Source organism: Ostrea edulis, chromosome 1, assembly GCF_947568905.1.
Source record: "Ostrea edulis chromosome 1, xbOstEdul1.1, whole genome shotgun sequence".
NCBI lineage: Eukaryota > Metazoa > Mollusca > Bivalvia > Ostreida > Ostreidae > Ostrea > Ostrea edulis.
Window position 1 is genome coordinate 64,642,084 of NC_079164.1, and position 22,080 is coordinate 64,664,163.

Below are 22,080 nucleotides of genomic sequence, written 5' to 3' on the forward strand. Positions count from 1 at the left end.
TCTGCAAATTCAGTGATTATTTTTTACCCGAGAATAATTTTTTTTTATATAATACTGAAAATTCCCTTCATTCTGAATCTACATTGGCCAAAAAGGAGCGGATGTCCACTCCAGCACTACTAAAGTGCATTTGCATTTTTTCTCTTTCGATTTTCCGAACCACCTCCTGTATCAACTTCGGTGGTGGTACAACCCAGTTCACATCCAGAGACCAAACATATGTAAAAACATCCACTCCACTCGTGCCTTCACACTATGTCTTAGAGTTAAATAACAAACATTTAGTATTATAATTGCTTGCAAATCTATCGTAGGAATGAGGACCCTAAAGTTGATCGAAATAATTACAAACATTTGGTTTAATTGACCAATCGTCACAGCAACTTATTTTACTGAGGCTATCAGCTTTCTTATTTTCATTGCGAGGTATCTATGTGCAATTTAAATCTTATTTTTTTCCCTCACATCTATGCACAGACATAGCCATATCCTGTAAGATCTTTGTTTCATTCCTTACGCTCAATATATGCTGGACGTTCTGATTGTCCGAATAAACCTCAACTGAGTTCCCACCAGCTATGTCCACTGAGTTTTTCAAAACTCTGTTAACAGTCTCAAGCTTTCTCCATGTAGAACTTTAACTACATTCCCAACCATTCCAAATTCCAAACACTTCATAATTTGTGTGTTCACCCTCTGAACACAAAGTCAAATGTCTTCCATAACCTGATTCAGAAGCATCACAATACAGCGCTATTCTGTCTACATCTGAATCTGTCAACTGACTTATCAAATCATCCTTTCTATTCATTTCACCTACGCTTTCTGAATTCAACCTAATGAACGAATTCCAACTGGAGCGTGACTGAATACAAAAATACAGATACCTCGTCCCCAGTTTCACAATTGTGCCAAACGCAATTTTTGCTGATATTATCTGTCCTACAACGGATGCCACACTTCTAACATCAAATAATGAATAGCCCATTTCATAACCTTTCAGAATAGACTTGATAGTGTCTTTCAACTTTCCAAGTCTACCTTCTGACACAGTGATAGCATTATCCTTTGTATTCCAAACTAACCCTAACCAAACCAAGGTGTGCAATGGCTCCCACTGACATTTTCCGTTCGCTACTAGGAAGCCTAACATGTTCAAATTAGCTTGAACTCTAGCACTAACCATCTTTGCATCTGTGAAACTTGAAGAACCCCCTATTCCATCATCTAAATACATAACAATTTTGTAACCTTGTAGCCTCCAATACTTGACTACTTCCCTCATGACTTTGGAAAACATATAACCAGCTGTACTGAGTTCAAATGGAAGCACCTGAAAAACATAATACTTGTCGTGCCATCTTAAACCTAAATATTCTTTATCAAACTCTGTGATAATACGCACTTTTTAGGTCAAATGCAAAAAGGTAATAACCCGATTGAAATATATATCTAGACGTACTGACATTCTCATATGTGTGCTTGAATTTAAACAAATGTGGATTGACATGCCTGCAGTCCAAAACCAGCCTTTGTTTGAATTTATTACCTGCTACTGTCAACGGGTTTAGTACCCTTGGTTTTTTACTTCCTTCCAGAATACAACCTTTCTCTACTAACTTTTCGATTTCTTTGGACACAAACTGCAAACAGCAGATTTGTTGTTCTTCATTTTAATAGGTTCCGGTGTAGTAAACAAGGGCATCTTATAACCAAATTCTAAAACGTCAATAACAAAGCTATTTGCTCTTATCGAACGCCATTAACCTACATTTTTTCTCAATCGCCCTACAAGTGAACTAAAATCATAGCATGACTGATTTACATTACCACAAGGCTTGCTCTTAATAGCTTGTTCAATCAAATGATTACTATTTTCAAAATGTTCACTTATCTTATTCTCTTCCAATTTTTCTGTGCAGTCTTTCCTCCAGTGTCCCCTCTTATTACAGCGGTAACAGTGCCCAGATCTCCAGATTCCTGTAGGTGTAGAGGTTGACTGCAAATCCGGCTTTGCAAAAGGTCGCACGGCCTCGCGATACTTTTCAGGGCGTTGTTTTTGGAAACGGCTCGGTTCTATTCCAAGCAAAACACATCTGTGATGAGATATTTCCATGAAACAAAACGTTTTTAGAAAACTGGTTACAGATTATTTCATGCAAAGTTCATTTATTACATGGGTGGCCCAAGAAATGTTGGTCAAGTGAATCGTTTTGCAACAACGGGTACATTGTCCCCAGAATGTGCCAATATCAATTTGCCGTACCAAGCATTCAAACCTTATCGGCATTTAACATAGGTGAGTTTGAGATCCCAAGTACAATACAGCCAGGTCCTATAGACCCCATTCTCGATACCCTTGGGAAAAGTAACGAAAATGTCTTCATATTATGCGCCGACGCTAAGAAAGTCACAGCTGGTGTATATAGAAATGGTGGTGATGTGGACATGTTTGGATTCGAGAGTGGGATGCCTCTGATGCAAAAGCAGATGCATTATGAACAAAAAAGGCTACATTGGACTCCCTGATTGGTCTCGTGAGTCTTAATGATAACAACAGTCGAGACACGAACTTACATTATGTCGATTGTCAAGTACTTACGACTACAATGGGGTCAATTATTGGCCCATTATCATACATAATTCAAGAAAGTCGATTATTGACGTCGAGACAGCAGTTTGTTCTGAAAAGAATTATGAATGTAGCAGGTGACAGTTGGCGTGTATCTAGATATGTGTATGGTATCAGTGTCCTACAAGATTCGCTGTTTCAGCTCAAAGAATTCATTGAATATCATTTCAGCATTTGGCGTCTCCATAAGCAAACTAGAAAAAGCAGTGTTCCTATACGAAGATTCCGATGAGCTAGACAGATCTTATCAACATAACATGCTCACATTATTGGAAGTAGAGGAGACAATCTTTTTTAGAACATTAAACAGATCTGTAGTGTGGCATTCGTTAAGAAAGCAGGCAAGGGTCACAGGTAGCAGCTTACATTCAGCGATTGGACTACGAGGATTGAAGGAACGAAAGAGCCATTATGAAAATTTCATTGAAAAATCAGAACAATCGTTTCCCCAGTCTGTGCATGATCGCCTCAAATATGGTACAGAAAACGAAATACATGCCATTGCTACATTAGTTGGTAGATTTGTCCCCATTTTCTCCCTAGATATCATTTTGTTGAAGAGGGGTGTTACGTTTTACCTGGACAAAACATTGATGTTCTTGGAGAAGTTTCATCAGATGACAGCATTCGCAAACTGGATTTAGATCTAGGTGGTTCGGCCAAACTTGAGAAAGCAGTAGCTGCAGTAGAAATAAAATGCCCTTTTCCCTCAGAAAGACAATTATCGGTACATTATTCTCTACCGGAATATTATGTTGCTCAGTGTTTGGCTGAAATGGTTGTTCTGGAGACTGATATTCTTATATATGTTTTATACTCTAGTGAGAGCACAACATTTTACAAAGTTCACTTTGACCAAATCCTGTGGAATAAAATCTGGAGAGAAGCTACTGAGTTATATGACCAACGAGACATTATAAAGCCTACTAGAAGTGCATGTAGGCCACAATTAAAATCACTCAAAGAACTTTTATCTACTTTTGTCAAGACCAACGTTGAATTTCTGTGCGAGTTACCATCACTTCATATGATTGACAGTAGGCTATCTGGCAGACTTACTCCCACTTCCCCATTTGTGAACACGTGTCCAAGGGACAGAACAGAACATGGGTGTTCTATTGATGATATCACTGCGACTGCAAATCGTGCAAAGGCTGTAATTGCAACTAGTTATCATCTAACGAGAAGGGAAGCAATTGAAGTCATGGTGTGGGTTTTAACGAACAAAGACAGAAATTCATCTTTAGAAATACCCTGCTCTCTTCCCATAGCATATGGACTTAAGGACTACAAATTGTCAGGAAAGGAAATGAGAGATGCTACTGAGCATGTGTTAGAGAAATGTCATAAAAAGGGAATTCATGTTGTGGGTTTTTACACAGATGGACAATGGATATCGTTGATGCATCATGAGAGCAATGGTAACCCACTCACATTAGTACAGTTACAGAAGGATGCGTGGGTGAATACTAAAGGTTTGAGCAAGATGGATCTTATCAGAAATCTAACTGGCATCAATTGTAGGAACGACAAAAATGAGCCTCTTGGTCATGTTTACTGGCAAAAACAGTCAAATGGATCACTCTCTGTATACAGTAGAAATGCCAATTCTCAGAAAGTCCGAACAAATATGGACAAAATGCTGTGGTGTAGAAAGTTTAGGAATGTATCAGATGAGTCTGAATTGAATGTGAACACGGATATTTCTGCCACTGAAAGAGCCCCAGACTGGTTACCGGAATATGTTATGGAGGAATTGAGAAATAGGAATGATGGCCACATCCTGCACATCGTGGATGAAGTTACAACAAATAGTTCTGCCGTAGACGATTCTGTATCTGAGAACCACCTTAACTGTCAGCAGTTGTTTGATGAAGTCGATAGTACTTTTGTTGAGAATGAACAATCAATTGAAGATGAGGATCGTGAAACGAAAGTTACAGAGGCAGAAAATGTAGTTGAGAACCCAATTGTGACTGCAAATTGAACGAAAATTTGATTTATCTCTGCAGTCAGCTGCAACTATTTTTGATGCATTAAAAATGGACGAGAAAACCAGACAGAATTGGGAAAAGGGAACAAACGAAATCGTCCTTGATAGATTGTCAACACTTGAAAATGTAGGATCCCTTTCGCACCCATAACTTAATGTTATGTACATGTATGAATCAATGAAGGGGGTATTGAAAAGAAATTTCAACTCTTTAAAAAGTCTTGAGAAAAAAGATAATAAAATTCAGTACATGTGTGATATTCTAGGAATTTGTTCTATGGACATCAATTCTCTGGTGGCAAAGCCGCGTGTAAGACTTAAATCTCCGTTATCTTTAAGTAAAATTGCAGCAAAGGTAATGGCTTCTAAAAAGTATCCAAAAGCTGTTTTGCGTTCTGCTTACACTGCATATACATTTCCTTCAGTTTTCAGAAAGTGGCAATATGAGGCACCCATACAATGCCCAACAGAAATTCAAGGAGTTGAACAATCTATTGAACTTTAGTTCTCCTACCCTGAGGTGAATGAGAAGACTGGTGATTTGTTGGCAAAAGGGATTGACTGCTCTCATAACTTCACTCACTTGCGCGTGCGTACTTACACTACAGGCATATGTGGAGTTCCATCCGATGCTTGGAAAGCTTGCGCTAGATCAAATGAGACAATTTTGAAAAAAAAAACTTTTAGTCAAAGATTTAATTGATAAACAGAGTGTTCCTAACGCAAGGACCAATTTTTGCGAGGAAGTTGAGCAATAGATGCGTCAAAACGAGTATGAAAACGCAACAAATTTGACACATATAATCAGAAACTGGTATGCTGCAAGTGATGACTCTGGAATAAGTGCGTTAGATCGGATTAAATATCTGCTTGAAATTAGGTATTTGTTATTGGATGGGGTTGATTTTTCTACCCCCTCACCCCCCCCCCCCCCGTTGGTAGATACATCAAAGACATTTTAATAATCACCTATGAGGGGATTTTAATGGATATAGACACTAAATTACAAATGTTTGCAATAGTTGGATAATACAACATCCGATCAGTTGGTAGCTTGGCAGCCGAAACTACAGTAGGTATCCTACAGTCAATGTACTCGAACAATCAAGTCTCAATAAAGGCCCGAGATGTTTCAGTTTTGATGACAAGTGTAGTGAAAGTTATGACATGCAAGTTGAACCCGAATAGGTATTACTTATTCATAAAATCAAAGATATCTTTTTATGAAATATCTGTAAGATTAAACTGCGTGCTATGTAAAAGGAAAATAGTTTGGCGAATAGTATATTTGTGACATTACAGACGTAGAATCAGGGGAGGTGATAGGGGTCTAGGTATTTACATGTGTAAATAGAAATTTTTGGGTGATTGCCCCTCCCTCATTTTATTAGTGGTAGTGAAAATGGTAAAAATGTAAGGGAGAGTATGCCCCCCCCCCCCCCCCCCAATGATTTAAGAAATTGAATTTTAAGGAAAAATTGAGGTTGTGTAATGAATACACGTCCCCGGAAATTTAGAAGTCAAAGTTCGGGGGGGGAATTGAGATTGAATGGTGAATGCTCGCTTCTCTCTCAACGACTCTCTCTCTCTCTCTCTCTCTCTCTCTCTCTCTCTCTCTCTCTCTCTCCTCACGATTTAGAATTTTGAAATTTAGGCAAGTGACATAAGTAAGTTATCATCTCTTCACTACCGGCCCCCACTTTCACTTTAAAAACGATGTTAAGTGCCTGCATTATATTTGCAGAAAAAGTGTTTGTATTTATGTATATGTATAATCTATCTGGAATTCTTATCAGAGGATTTCTTATGAGGACTTCAAGAACCAGTGGAATTTATCCCGAGCATGACGCAGAAAATAATACAGCTGTAATACTGAACGAATATCCTAAAACGTTTTCTACGATGGAAAATGAAATAGTTCCAAGGTATCAAAATTCTACGGAGTTTCATTTGTAATTTGTTTCTGTAGCTATGTCTAAATCAGTTGACAAAAATAACATTTAGTCTTTAAAAATTCTTCTAAATTTCTTTTTGTAGAGATCACGTACTTGATTGCAAACGCTAAAGGGTGAAAAGAAAGATAAAGTTTGGGAATATTGCAGAACCAATGCCACCCTCTCGGGAAGCACTTCCTGTTCGACAGTGGCATAGGAAGGACGAGTCGAAAATCCTCGCAACAAAAAGACTTGGAATTCAAATAACTGAATAAATATATATACTGATAACAATATCTTTAAAAACAACAATTTTATTAATGTACAAAAGAAAAAAACAAACAACTATTTAATGACTAGAGTTATTGGTTCACTCACTAGACTTTCGTTGCAAACGTTCCTGAAATTGAAGTATTTGAACCCGTTTCCCTGTAATTCTCGTAAAATGAATATGGATTTTCCTGTCTGGAGTTAGATCACATATTTATAAAACTGTTCGTGTCACGGACTATGCATATGAAGTGATATATGTAACGTAACATGTATAGAATCACGCTAATTAACATCTTGAGATGGAATCACAAATTCAAATTAAAAAGCATTGATAACAGAAGTGACTGATAAAACACATCTCCTTTGACATAACAAATGAAATATAACAAACATGTCATTATTACAGGGAATAACTCGTTATGTTCAAAAAGCTTTGAAATATCTCGTATAAACGTCTTTCAATGCAATTCACTGGGATTGAACATATTTAAACATTTTGGAATGCCTGTTCAGGGAAAATTGGTAGGCAAAGTCTTTCCCACAAGCACATGCGCATCTCCGAGAAATATGTATTGCATGTGTCGCATTTAAATCTTTTCACTTTCTCTACCCTACAGTTAGGCAAGTGATTTTTCAACTGTTTGAAAACCCCATAACATTTTGAACACATTTCGTTTGTGCATGTGCTTTAATGTTATTTAAGGTGTCTCCTAAGAGCATAACTGTCTTTGAATCTTTTTTCACAAGATTCGCATATTTTCCCCAATTCTTTATGTTTAAATCTGATATGTGAATCTAACGACTCTTTGGAATGCTACTTTTCTCCACAATGTGGACAAAGCAAACGAGTAGTGCGTGTATCATGAATCTTTTTGTGTCTCGCCAAATTGTATTTGCATGTAAACGTTCTACCAGTGTTCACAAGAATGTTCATTTGATGTCGCCGCATGCGACTCTAGGTGACGTGCAAGGTTTGATTTTGTCGAATAATGCTTCCCGCATACACCACATATATATACGTGCTGGGTTGATTGAGAATCCACTTCTTCTATGTGGTCAATGAAACTGCTATCCATTTCTCTACAAAAAATGAATAACTTTAACATATGGATAACCGTCAATCATACATGGTAATTTAACTTGTGTACCCTTTAATGCCTGTCTTTGAACAAAATGATTTAAGACTTTTATGTATAATTTTGAACAAAAACAATATGTATATGCAATGCTGAAGATGTGAACTTTGCTTAAGTAAAAAGAAATCTCCGTCCCCCTACGCCACAAGATTCTCATCCCCATACGCCACTCAGGATTTTCAGTCAAATACTCGGCATATCATGATTTTGTATTGGTTTCTTCAGAAGAATATTGAGTTACCATTGAAAGGGGATGTTTCTGGTTGAAAAAACGTGGACGTTATGTAGTAGGAATGAAGGTTTCTCATTAAATACACCGAAAAATATACCCGGCGCCTATCCTACCTGTATATTGTCTAAGTGTTTGAGTATTTAGAAGGAGTTCTGGACTCCCCAATTCCTAGTGCTAGCTTGTCAATAATTATTATCTTCCGTGCAATACTTTTGGCTATCTAGATTTATTTCAATTAAACACAATAAGACTTCGAATACTTACCGTCCTACTTTCGTCGCTTCAAAATCACAACCCCGCGCTACACTGATCACGGTCCCCGCATGTGGCATTGTACATGGTGTCATGGGCCGTAAGCGCCGAGCATAGGCCTACATTTTGCTTCGGCAATGGTGACGTTTCCATATGATTGATTGATTTACTTACGTCTTGTCGAGAATTTTTCACTCATATTGAGAGGTCACCAGTTATAGGTGAAGTACCACGAATTTAGACCTACATGTAATGGTTATCTTCTAGCATCCGAGTAATATTCAAATTATCAAGTAGATGGGCGGTCCTTCTGTCACGAGTGCGCGGAGCGCACAAGTGAAAGAAGGACCGCCCATCTCTTTGATAATGTGAATTTTACGAGGATGCTAGAAGATGACCGACTTGTCACATATTTCAAAAGCTTCTCATTTTACATTTATTGAACCATACATTCAATACAATGGTAGATTGTCATATACCATCGTCGGACGATGCATGTGTATATAAATTTAATACGATTTACCCGTAAAACAGCAAAACTAACTTAACGAAAATTGATTATCCCTGTCAGTTACAATAGTGATATAGACAGCCTCTACAGCCTCTTTCTGGATTGATATAATTAGATATTATTCCATTCTGTATGACACATGATTTAATATTACTATAAAATGTATGTATCCAGTTTTTGATTGAGGTTCCAAAGTTAAAATAATCATGTGTGTCATATATAAAATTCCACGAGATAGTATGAAAAGCCTTTTCAAAGTATATAAGCATTAATAGTCCAGGTATTTGATTGTGTTCTATATATTCCATTATGTCATAAATTAATCTGATATTTTCTCCAATATATCTTCCTTTTATAAAACCAGTTTGATCTGTATGTATTAATGTACCTAAGACTTTTTTATTCGCTCAGCTATACACCTAGATACTGATTTATAAACAACAATTAAAAGGCTAATGGGGCGCCAATTTTTCAGAAATTTTCTTGGTTTACCTGCTTTTAATATACAAGTAGTAATTCCTAGTCTATTTGCATGAACAAGAAGTAGCAGATCAAAATTGGTTCATTAAATACTAGTATCACTAAACTACCTGGAACTAACTCTTTTCTCTTAAAATATCAGAACCAATATAATCTTCAATTAAAATGCAACTAGCTAAGTTTTTAAACCTTAAATTTCAATATGAAAAATCCAAAACGTTTTGCATTTAGCCATCATGACTGCAATTTAAGAGTAAGGGAATTATCTACAAGCATTTCATTACAGACACATGTTCATAACGAGTGTAACATGTAAAGTCATGGGGAAAAATTCTCTTCAAACACCATCTCAATTTTGATCAAAATATCTTTATGTAAATATCAGTTTGGATTTCAGCCAGATGACATAACTGTAAGGCAGGTAGTAGATATATATGATACAATTGTTTCAAATGTAGATAAATTGAAAAAGTAAGATTTCTATTTTGCGAAAGTTCGAAAGCTTTTGATAGAGTGTGTCATAAGTTCTTCTACACAAGTATATACTAATGGAATCTTTGGTGATATTGCCCAACGGGTTGAGCAGAATCTTACAGACAATAAAAAGTAAATATCGATGCGTTTTCCTTCTTTACTGAACCAACAAATGCAAGGGTACCTTAAGGCTCTGTCCTTGGCCCTTTCTCACCATTCTTAGTAACATAAGGCTATTTGCGGATGACACCTATCTCTATGCTATCATTGAAGATACCTTATCAATCTGTAATTGGTTGAAATGTTGTCTGACGCGTTTCATACTAATTGTTAAACCGTTCTTTACAAGCCGGTTTTTACTACAGATTACTCCGTTTACCTGATCAAGATAGAGGGCCCACGGTGGGTCGACAGGGAATGTTTGATACTCCTAGACACCTGATCCCATCTCTGGTATGTCCAAAGATTCGTGTTTGCCCTACTCTTAATTTTGTATTCTTTATATGAGATGTGAGATTCATCACTGTTCGTTATCTTCACCTTTTCATTGATCAAAATATCCTACGTAATTAGCGACCTACAACTATTTTTATTTTTATTCGTCCCCTATTAGAATATGCTAATGAGCTTTGGGAGAACTGCACTGATACAAACTACTAGAACACATTTAATTAGAAGCAACTAGCAAATTACTGGCAGTCAATGGGTCGGATGAATATGAGCTACCATACCTACACTGGGTTCCTAAACTTCCATGAAAACCATTCAAACAAATATACATTACTCTATTCAGTAAGTGTTCTACCAAGCCTCTATCTCCTCACGAAAATATTAACAGCTGTGAAGGAACTGTGCCACTATACTGTGCTAAACGTACTATGCCACTACATATGCCAGAAGTGGTGTAAATCAATTGTGGATTTTAAAAAATTCTGAAGAACGTTTAGTAAACTTGAAATCGAAAATCTTTTCTCCAATTATTAACATCAAAACGTATGAATTTTCAACACTTTACACGACCATTCCTCGCGATAACGTAAAGACTAGACTTTTTGACATTAAAGACAGTTGCTTCTTCAACAAAATGGAAAACGGAAATACTCATATCTAGAGATGAGTCATCCTAAAAATTACTTTGTTAAAATCACTCTAATACCACACACAAGTACTCTGAAGTTGAAAATAAGTATGTGCTGGGGTTCCTCATTGACAATATATTCGTAGTCTTTGTTGATCAGGTCTTCCAACGGTCTGTTGGAGTTTCCATGGACACGAATTGTGCTCCTTTGTTAGTAGACCTGTTTTTATATTCATATGAAGCAGAATTTATTCAAAAACTTTTAGATGAGAAGAAAAAAAAAATCTTGCTATGGCCTTAAATGCGACATTTAGATATATCGACGACGTTTTATCTATTAACGATAATAAGTTTCATTTATATGTCATTTCGATAAATCCTTGTGAACTCGATATTAGACACCACAGGGTCGTACACTTCTGCTTCATACTTAGATATTTTATTGAAAATAGATATTAACGGCAAATTAACCACTCAACTTTATTGTAATCGGGATGATTTCGGCTTCTCCGTCGTCAACTTCCCATGTTATGTAGCAGTGTTCCATTGTTGCCTACATATGTATTTTTTGTATCTCAGCTAATTTGATACACAAGACCCTGTTCTGCGTATGATCAGTTCTTAAATCGAGGCAGGCTATTGGCAAACAAGTTGATAGTGCAGGGATTTCAGCATTCATTCTATGGTCGTTGTGACAATCTGGTTTGCCAATGAAGCTTATAATCGGGTGAAATTCTGTCAAATTTGTTTCATACCGATTATTAGGTCGTTCTTGACACACTGATTTTGACTACGTATAACTCCGTTTACCTGATCAAGATATATAGTCTAGTCAATCCATTTAAATTTAAGCCAAACCTCAAGAAATTTGCTACAAAGCTAATTACATGTACCACTGAAAACAAAGTTGCTTATATGTACAAATAACATATTAAGAATATAAATTTCTATATTTTGCGAAAATTAGGGGTGGGGGTGGGGGGTAAAATACTGGGTTTTCATTGAAAAATCGCGGAAATCTGGAAAAATTTAATGAATTAATTAAATCAATGGGTATCAATTTATGCTGAACTAAAATGAAAGAATTGAATGTGTACAATTGATCTAAAATCTTTGACAACAAATATTGAAGGAATTTTGGGGTAAAAAATAGGATTTTTATTGAAAAATCGCTGAAATCTGGAAATATTTAATAACTTAATCAAATCAATGGGTATCAAGTTATGCTGAACTAAAATGAAATGATTGAATGTGTACAACTGATTTGAAAACTTTAAAAACAAATATTGAGTGAATTTTGGGGTAAAAAAAAAGGGGGGATTTTAGTGAAAAATCGCTGAAATCTGGAAATATTTAATAACTTAATGAAATCAATGGGTATCAAGTTATGCTGAACTAAAATGAAATGATCGAATGTGTACAACTGATTTAAAAACTTTAAAAACAAATATTGAGTGAATTTTGGGGTAAAAAATAGTGGTTTTAGTGAAAAATCGCGGAAATCTGGAAATATTTAATAACTAAATCAAATCAAAAAATGAGTATCAAGTTATGTTGAACCAAAATGAAAGGATTGAATATGTACAACTGATCAAAAAACTTTGACAACAAATATTGAAGGAATTTTGGGATAAAAATAGGGCTTTTATTGAAAAATCGCGGAAATCTGACAATGTTTAATAACTAATAGTATATCAAATAAATTGGTATCAACTTATTCTAAACTCGAATTTCAGAATTGGATTTGTCCGAGTAATATAACAATTTCACAAGAAATATTAAAGATAGTTTTGGGTCAAATATGGTTTTTTAATTATCATTGTCATTAAAAACTGTGGAAATGTGGGGGAAAATAATAATGTTATCAAATCAATTGGTAACAACTTTTTCTAACCTCAAATTACAGAATAGTATTTGTACAATTGAAATTATGACTTTACAACCAACATTGAACGAATTTAGTTAATTTTTTTTTTACAAATCAGATCCTAGAATACGCTCACAATCGCTACAATAGGATCTGACATAACCCCATAGGGGGTCATGTCCGCATGACCTTTCGCTCGGAATATTCATGAGAACTATCAGTCAGCCAGATTGCGCCATTCAGACAATGATAACTATTTAGGCGGTTCCTGGCAATTCGTAAACAAATTGCTTTAATCTCTCTCCCATGAAGTTTATTCCACACTGTAAAATTGTATATTCTCGCATAACGAATTTTAAACTTTCGCAATAATGCCTAATTTATTCCGTTCATACAAACAACAAAACGTACGATATGAATTACTTCCAAATTAAATTAATTGGGAATTCCGATTTCTTTCAAACCAAACAATCGCAACCTCCTTGAATTGTGAACACCGACGATTTCAAAGACGACGCGCTGATTGGCTGACATAAAGTTCATCTGAACATGACCCCCAATCGGGTTATGTCAGATCTACTTACGCAGAGTATACTGCGCGGATCTAAGAAGTCTGATTTTAATTAGATTGGTTTTTTTAAATCATAGAAATCTAGAAATATTTAATAACCATATCAAATCAATTGGTATCAATTTATTTTGTAAGTTGATAACAGGATTGGATTTGTACAATTGATGCAATTAGTTTACAACATAAACATGAAAAAAAAAAGATAATGCATACGGAATTAACATCTCTTTTATTGTAAAAGACTTGGAATATTACAGATTTTCAAATTTAGGTTTCGTTTACACTCTCATCATCAGATTCTGGAGTATTTCTTGAATTGGAGCAATTGATTCCTCTACTTTTTACATATCCACCTGAACACGCTATGCCAGCTACATGTACATTTCTTATTGTCGCAGTCAGTTTTACAATTGCAGTGGATGATTTTCAACAGGAAGTCGGTTGAAGGTTGTTTAGACATTTCAATAGGTAGGAGTTTGCCAGTGTTCATCGTCCAACCCCATTCAGTAGGATCGAGATCTACAACTGTTTTGCTTTTCCAGTACCGACACTGTTAGTAAACTCGCATTGAATGAAACATGGCAGCAATAGAAGGTGGTGGAAGTGACTGCACTTGGACCACAGGATGCCTCTTAACTGACATTGTTTTGGTCGTAAACTTTCTCCACCTGAGAATGTCTAAACCCTCTAGAGGTGTCCCATCATACAAGCTGACTAATGCTTCCTCTCCCGCCTTGATTATATCTTCTTTGCTAGCATTTTCTTGCAGAAATACAACTCCTTGCGATTTTAGATAAATATCATTCATTATCTTTTTCAAAGCAGCAGGTTTTTCAATGTCATGCAAACGATTAGTTGTGTCACACCCTGTTAAAGCGTGGATAAAAAGGAGATGACGACAACCATCAATTCCCAGAACTGACCGTGCTTTAGATATATCCCAAACTCTGTGGTTTTTCATTGACATTTGTTTGTCAGAGATGAAAAGAATATTGTTTCTGACTTTTTTGCATAATGGCACAGCAGAACCAGCAAATCAGTGTCTTCTCCATATACTACCACTGTGTAATCGTCTGCCTTATCAACAACTGTCTGACATATCAACAAATCTGCATCACTTTCACTTGTATGGCTTCAATATTGCTTTCCTGTAGTTTTCGTACAAGGAGTTTAACAAAGCGTTGCTTACTTGATTCATTCAAAAGAAACGTTTCCTTCTTTATTCTCAGTGGCATGTTCTCAGTAAATGTTATTGTGTTTGTTTGCTGCGTCTCATGCGAGTCACATCTTTAGTTGATGTAACCATCCATAACAATGATGGGATTTTGAAAACGCCTTTTGACATGATCAACATATTTTGAGCAAATCCGGGAAAACGTCTGTCCTTTGGAGCATGGTATTCGATGCAGTACAGAGCCTCCATCGAAAACATTCACCACATTTGTTGTGGGAAGTTCTTCAGCATGATAGCCACCTGTACTACATATAGCTTCACCAAGCGTGGCTTTTGCTGCTTGCTTTAAAAGACCATTTGATTGAAAGTGTCCCGGAAGTCAAATATACATTTTGGTTTATCTTATGTATTTTTAAAAATAAATATCGATAGTAAAATTATTTCAGTTATTTTTTAATCAATAAACGATATAATGGGCAAAAACAACCTTCTTCGTAAATTCACACCTTTACGATACCGAAAACGAGACTGAAAATGTAATACCGGATCTGACGTCACAACCCATCATTGGCGGTTTCTTCACAAGAAGACGATAGTATAAAAGAAGGAAATATTCGAAGAGAAATGGCAAGTAAGAGTAAGGGACGCATGTGTGTAGTTGTAGGAAGCAACAACAGGCCCTCGGACACCGTTTCCATCCACGTTTTCCCGAAGGACGAGCGACAGAGAGCAGCATAGACTCGATTTGTGAGACTGACCCGTGCAGACTGGACAGGATCGTCCCAGTATACTGTTGTTTGTAGTGCGCATTTCACGGACGGATGTTTCCCGAAGTTCAAGTGTTCGTAGGAAGCCTGTTGATCCAACAATTAGTAAGAATGTACTTCTAAAGATATTCCACTATCATAATTCATATCAAAATTAATTGGCATGGCATTTTTACTATTTTTGCATTTGTCACTTTTCTTTCAATCACGTTTAAAACAGCAATAACAAAATTAATGAGAATTTTTATTACAAATGTAATTATCAAAATACAATACATATAGTATAGAGCAATTTATTTATAAGGATATAAAGCATACATAAAATTTTAAATAGTGTCCATTTATTCCAGTCCATCAGTCCTGATGAAGGAGACTTATTTGGTTTTTCAAGGGTCATCAGAACCATTACCATGCTCATTGCCAGCTCAACCATCTTCACTGTGCAGTGAATTTTTCCATCCTGATAAAGAAGAAGCAGTGCTACATTTTACATCGAGGTTCAGTTGGAAGGAGACATCCGTGTGAATGTGAACAAAACGTAATACTAGCTATTTGGACATTCTAGTAAAGCAGATAAAAAATATGTTGGTCATACAGATGTGCTCTATTTTAATCTTGTTTAAAAATGTTAAATCATTGTGAAACACTTTTATCTTTGGTTTTGTTTAAATTTGAACCAAAGTCGTATAGAGTAGTAGGTTGTGAAAACAAATTTTGTTATTTTTTACAAATAAGAAAAAGACTGGGAACAACCATGATATAGGGTCTGACCGTTGGGTAACAATCTGCTTGGTCTTGCATGGAACAGTGTATTTTTGCAAATAATTTATAGAATGAAATATTAGCATAGTATATGTAGTATTAGCTTTATAGTATATATAATAGTTGTAAGAGTTAAAAAATGGGAACATGAAAGCAGGGTCCTCATCCCGTTCCTGGGTGTGGACACATTTTATTTGAAATATTGTTTGTATAGCTGATGCTTTCTAGAAAATTGATGTATTATTTTGGGGCCATTTCTGTTAGAATGTTGTGCTTGATTTTTTTTGTATGCATCATGTATGAATCGTACATTTGTTTTTAAAAAAAAGTTGCTTCAACTAAATCATGTCATCACTCAGGTGCATTGAATCCTCGATACTCCTCAGAGGCAAAGGAATTCCGTCACAGCACATGAGGGTAGAGGGACTCGCACCTTGTGTCCTAGGTATCCTTAGCACCATCAAACAAATTGCCTGTGTGTTATATATCTGTTACGCCTGTAATTCTGGGAAATGTTTGGAATTATTCACTAATGATAAACTAGCAATCGGACCCAATGGTCATGTGCATTTTGTATTGATTAAATCAATAAAAAAAAATTGACTTGCTCTTCAATTGTTGCCCTCATTTCTCCATACTGGGTATTGGTATTATGCCGTTTCGAGCTCATGCACATCTAAACACACTGATGAAAACCCAGGGTGTTCAGTAAAGCAGGCCAGTTCCTTGTTGAATGACTCCCCTCTTCTCATCAACCCTTGGCAATTCGGTGCAGCATACACTTTCCTTGGCAGCTGACATATGGGATTAGAATCCACATTGACACCTAAAATGATTTGTAAACCATGTGCATTTGTGAAAGAATAGAGAACTCAATAATGGGGAAAAGGTAAGACAATTCTCCTCTAGATGATAATTTTTAAAAAATTCTTAGAAAAATTGTAAGTACAGATATAACAGTATAAAGGGGGTGTCACATGAAAGGATAGAAAAATCAATGTTATTTTTCAGCTCTTTCCCAATGAAGTAATGAGCGAAAATACACCACAGGAACAAATAATTTTGTCTGTAATAATAGTAGGCCTATTGATAATTGAGGGTATATACCATGCCACTCCCTAATTACTAAGGGGTGGTATGGTACACACCAGAGCGACCACTAACATTGTTATTACAGACAAAATGACAGATTCCTGTGAATACGACGCGGACAGGCGTAATATGGTGATTAGACGTCTGTAATTTTATCATTAAAGTAATTAAGAATGATGTACAGTTAAAAATGATTGATCAATTTCGTATTTCCCAACATTTATTTTATAAACAAACAGTCTAACGGCGCCTTACCATTCCGTGATTCCGCGGCGAAGTTCAAGTTGTTCACGTTCAGCATTCTCTCCATTTAACTCGTCGAAATAATCGGAATCCATTGCAGCTGGCTCTTATTGGTAAGGGACGATGTCCTGTACGGCCTCGTTACGATAATCTGAAAAGGAAGACGCTGCAAATTATATGTGGAGGTCGATTTCGTCCACAGAAACGGAGGTATCGCTCGCATTTGCCATACTGGTCTGTTTGAGACTGATGGGTTGTGACGTCACACGTCATTATGGCTAAATATTGTAAAACCGGAAGTTCAGCTGATTGGTTTCGGGCAGCCAGGTGCAAAAATAGCTAACTTTGACGGGGAATATCTCGGTATTGAATGCACACACGATCATAATTTTTTATTCTTATATTTTCAAATGTATTTCTGAACCAATTTACCATTTTTGCACCCATGACTTACGGGGCACTTTAAACATTGATGACGGAAAGCTTGAAAGTCATATTGAAACAACTCAGCTGTTGTGTTCATTGTTTCTGATCCAACGGCTGTCAACCTCTGAAACATGAGTTGAGGATCAATCAGTGAGAACTGTGTGACATTAGTGTTCGATGTTATTTTTATATCAAGAGGAACCACTTGATCTTTCTTTTTGAATGAAATTTATGAGGCCAATTGTCCAGCTAAAGACTGTATAATTCCATCGCCCTATACTCTTTGCAGCATCTCCATTTGCGTAATCGTCTCCATTCATTTCGGTTTCAATGTTACGCAAAGTCTTGTCATGTAAGACAAAACGGGTCCCCATCTTTCAAGAAGTCGCGCAATACATTGATATCGTTGATGTCTTTTCCATTTTTTGATCTGGACATACGACATGCTGGTCACTTATTTGGTATCCTGTGTCACTAAATGTTTGAATTGCTTGATTGTATTCTGCTAATGTTGGCATAGACAAAAGCCATTGCACTCTCGGAGCTTCCCCCATTCCTCTTCCACGTGTTAATCTTCCCGTAGATTTCACGCTTCTAATCAATACTTGTTTTTATAATTAAATCAGTGACCAATACCGATCTGTTCTACGTAAAACATGGTTTCGCTTCATGAAATAGATATATACCTCTGGGTGGATTTTGTCTAGGTTCTGCATTTGAGATAGATACAAATACACAGATTTAGCATACATATTGTGACCTGTAGCTGCAAAATATGGCAACATTTCCTGCAATGTCGATAGATGAACATGTTGATGGTACAGGGGTTTCAACAGTCTGGCACACTGATTTTGACTGCGGATAACTCCGTTTACCTGATCAGGATATAGGGCTCACGGCGGGCGTGACCGGTCAACAGGGGATGCTTACTCCTCCTAAGCACCTGATCCCACCTCTGGTGTGTCCAGGGGTCCGTGTTTGCCTAACTCTCTATTTTGTATTGTTTATAGGAATTATGAGATTGATCACTGTTCGTTATCTTCACCTTGCATGAAGCTGCCAATCCCGTGCCCTTTCTGCAACCAAGAAGCGTTCCAAAATGGCAACCATTTCAATAAATAACAGCCATAATTTTGATGTTCGACAATGTTTGACTTCATACATTTTATCTTGAATGCGCTTCTCCAATTCAGTGAAAACAGGATCATCAATGGCTTGCTGAACAAAAATGCCTTTCGAGCATAGATGACTGTATAACTCATCTGCTTTGGCTAAAATGGGATTTGCCTCCTTAAAGTCACTTTCAGCTTCATCACACTGGTTCAAACCAAATATATTGTCGTTAAGCATACATTGTAGTGCAGTGTCTAAAAGCATCATTGCTTAAACTGCACGGGAAACTGCCTTCCCGCGTAACATATGACTAACAGCGTTTGGAGTATATATAAGTTCTAGTATTTCTCTAAGCCCAGAGTCTGACATAATTCTTCCGATGCTGCCAAGAAAACTCATCTCTGCGTTGAAAGCTCCCAGACGCATAACTATGTTGCTACATTCGTCACTACTTGTCATCATACCTGCTTTCCAATACAATGGTTGATCAAACTTTAGGATTGGAGTTCGATTATGTAGTGAAGCTTTTTTAGAAACAAACATGAACGTTGAAAAGATGCAATTCAGATCACTTGGGTTCAGATCAATCATGGACAAAAACGTTATATTTAAAGCCCTTTATTATTGCCTTCTAGAACCATTTGCATCATCCCATACCAACCAGGCAGAGGTGATCCTAAATATTATTTCTAAAAAGTGTTTTATCCTTTGATGCACAAGAAATCTTAAATTTTTGACTTAAAAAAGTCTAAATCGAAACGGATTTTAAAAATTACCTTGAAAGTTGTTGTTTTATCTTCTATGCGTTTAGAATGCATAGAAATGTCACATACATGTATGGCTCACCATAGATTATTTTTCCAAGCGTATGAAGGCGATTGCCAACTCTATAAGACAATTTAATTTTGGATATCTGCTTTAAAAATTTTGATTTAAAATTATTGTGGCCCCATCCAACCTCCTGGGGCCATGGTTTTAACAAACTTGAATCTGCATTATGTCAGGAAGCTTTCATGTAAATCTCAGCTTTTCTGGCTCAGTGGTTCTTGAGAAGAATATTTTTCCTATATATTTGTATGTAAAACTTTGATCCCTATTTTGGCCCCATCATACCCCCAGGGGGCCATGATTTGAACAATCTTGAATCTGCATTGTCAGGAAGCTTTCATGTAAATCTCAGCTTTTCTGGCTTAGTGGTTCTTGAGAAGAAGATTTGTCCTATATATTTGTATGTAAAATTTTGATTCCCTATTGTGGCCATATCATACCCCCAGGGGCCATGAATTGAACAAACTTGAATCTGCATTATGTCGGGAAGCTTTCATGTAAATCTCAGCTTTTCTGGCTCAGTGGTTCTTGAGAAGAAGATTTTTAAAGATTTATCCTATATATTTGTATGTAAAATTTTGATCCCCTATGGTGCCTCCATCCAACCCCCAGGGGCCATGATTTGAACAAACTTGAATCTGCATTATGTCAGGAAGCTTTCATGTAAATCTCAGCTTTTCTGGCTCAGTGGTTCTTGAGAAGAAGATTCTTAAAGATTTACCCTAATATATATTTGTATGTAAAACTTTGATCCCCTATTGTGGCCCCATCCAACCCCCGGGGGCCATGATTTTCTGCATTATGTCAGGAAGCTTTCATGTAAATCTCAGCTTTTCTGGCTCAGTGGTTCTTGAGGAGAAGATTTTTTAATGACCCTACTCTATTTTTACCTTATCTTGATTATCTTTCCTTGGAAGGTGGTCTGGCCCTTTATTTTAACAATTTAGAATTCCCGTTACCTAAGGATGCTTTGTGCCAACTTTGGTTGAAATTTGTCCAGTGGTTTTTTAGAAGAAGTCAAAAATGTTAAGCGTTTACAGACGGACGGACGCCGGACTACGGGTGATCAGAAAAGCTCACTTGGGCTTTTATCTCAGGTGAGCTAAAAATAGTATGAATTATCAGTTTTCAAGACTTTTTTGTTGTTGTGCTTACAGATACTCATTTGATATTTAGTACATTGCGTTGCCATAACAAGTCACGAATCAAGTTTAAATTTGGTGCCGGTCCTTTGATTTTTCATTAAAGCTGTATGACCCGATGTTCATGTATTATTTTTGTACATAATTACTTTAAAGCAGATTAATTACTTTATAAAGTTATTAACTTTCCCTTAATTACATGCTTGAAAACATCAGCATGTAAAAGAAAACACTGAGAATATTATTTAGAAAGTAAATATAGTGACTACATATATAACTCATCCCATAATAGATGTCTATAAATAGACCCACGCGCGTCAGGGGAATCCCAACATGATGTATTAACTCATTCGCAACTGTCTAGTTTTAAGGCTGAAAAAGCGTAAAACAACGAATTAACAAGAGGTATTTGATATTTTTATTTCTATTAAACTTGTGGCACGGTACTGTTGTAACAAAATACACAGCTTTACACAGATAAGACCACATATGATCTGAAAGTTTGAACTGGTCACGTGACTGTCACTTGAACTGGCAGTCTGACGCGGTAATTTGTAAACATCGATTTAAAATCAAATAATTTGGGTTAAAACAGATGAAATAATGTATAATATGTCATACAGCCTCATAACTACATACGTGCGATGATTTAATAGCGTTTTTACGAGATGGAAAATAATATTGTCATTCGGACCATACAGCTTTAAGTTATGGCCCTTGGATTTAAAAATAAATAGCATGGACTATTAGTATACATCCAAGTTTCTTATTTCTGTAGATAAAAGTATTATAATCATTAACACTTCTAGCATTGTAATACAACTATGTAGCTGAATTATTCATGATCACCTTTATTTCACAGTTTATTGACTTGGTTAAATACCTATACCTAATTATAAATTTGTCTATTTTCCTGGTCTAGTTTCTACTTTAATAGTAGTTGATTTCCAACCATTCCTATCCTGGTTACCAATTTTCCATTGTAACATAATCTACATGAACTTTGAATATTATTGTGGTACAGTAATTTTTGCAATTGGTAGGGAACTATGTATTGCCTTGCAATACTCTCAGAATATAAACGCTTTAATACAGTTAAA

The 22,080-nt window shown here is 36.2% G+C and overlaps 1 long non-coding RNA gene across 1 annotated transcript; it reads right to left on the reverse strand.

The window, feature by feature from the left end:
• Positions 1-6,853: 6,853 nt before the first annotated feature.
• LOC130052216 (uncharacterized) lies at positions 6,854-8,716 on the reverse strand. The gene is made up of 2 exons (XR_008800599.1): positions 8,465-8,716; positions 6,854-7,912 (listed from the first exon to the last, which is right to left on the reverse strand). It is a non-coding gene; the product is annotated as an uncharacterized LOC130052216 (long non-coding RNA).
• Between the last annotated feature and the right edge of the window lie 13,364 nt (positions 8,717-22,080).